Source organism: Canis lupus, chromosome X (genome assembly GCF_048164855.1).
Source record: "Canis lupus baileyi chromosome X, mCanLup2.hap1, whole genome shotgun sequence".
Taxonomy (NCBI): domain Eukaryota; kingdom Metazoa; phylum Chordata; class Mammalia; order Carnivora; family Canidae; genus Canis; species Canis lupus.
The window spans coordinates 108039434-108040647 of NC_132876.1; the positions used below are offsets into that span (position 1 = coordinate 108039434).

The following is a 1214-nucleotide window of genomic DNA, read 5'->3' on the forward strand; positions in this document are numbered from 1 at the left end:
TGAAATAAGAAACCAGAAAATTTGACTGTTTTAAGCACTCAAATTATTATAGAATGATTTTCTATTGGATCAAATACAAATTAGTTCGTGGTTTTGTTCTTTCTTGGGGGGGAGGGGCAAGAGAGATGAGAAGAGGGGCAGAGAGAGAATCTTAAGCAGGCTCCATGCCCAGTGCAGAGCTGGACTTGAGGCTTGATCTCACAGCCTTGAGATCATGACTTGAGCTGAAATTGAGAGTCAGATGCTTAACCAACTGAGACACCCAGGTGCCATCTGAAAGATCTTTTAACACATATTGATTAGGACTAAGACATAAGTAAGATAATAATGACTTAGAGAAGGGAAAACCTGGAGAAAAGGAATGGGATCAAAAACATTTTGTACAAAACATACTTAAGAGAAAAAATTCTTGACACTTGAATTTTTGGACTTGATGATAACCTAGACATTTATCAGGATTGCTTCATTAAATTTGATTTTATTAATTTATAATTCTAAATAGTTAATCAAGAACTGACACTGAAAACCATCATGTTGTTAGCCTTAAATTTACACAGTGATATTTGCTAATTATTTCTCACTAAAACTGGGGGTATAAGAGTAGTATAGATAAGTGAATTATAGTTCTTTTTACAATGGAATATCATACAGGAATGAAAATATTAAAAATTGCCAAGTTCTTGCTTCAGTAGCACACATGCTAAAATTATAATGATACAGAGATTAGCATGGCCCCTGTGCAAGGAAGACATGCAAATTCATAAAGTATTCCATATTAAAAAAAACTACCAATATTCAAAACAAAGTGAGTGACTCTCATGAAATTAATAATTAATAAAATAAATGCAAAAAAGTGACAGTGACTATGCATTATTTTAAAAGACAAGATAGGGGGAAAACAAACAGTAGGATGGCATAGAGGGGGGTTCTCAAATCTATCAAAACTTGTTCCCTTTTTATAACAAATAATTTTGTAGGCGCTCTTTATTACCATGAAATGTAATTCATATGTAATATGCTTATATAGATAAGTTTTAAAAAAGCAGTAAAATATATGAACTGTTATATAAAGGAGAAATAAAAGGAGAGTAGTTTCAATGTTTTATTAAATATAATACCCTACATAGAAATATGAAATTTATAATATATTTCAATATGCATTTAGGCATGACTACACTTTAAAACATGATGTTTATTGCTTGGATCCTTTATTA

General features: G+C 31.1%; 1 pseudogene; it reads left to right on the forward strand.

The window, feature by feature from the left end:
- Window positions 1-680: 680 nt before the first annotated feature.
- Window positions 681-780, forward strand: LOC140628890 (U6 spliceosomal RNA; annotated as a pseudogene).
- The last annotated feature ends 434 nt before the right edge of the window (window positions 781-1214 follow it).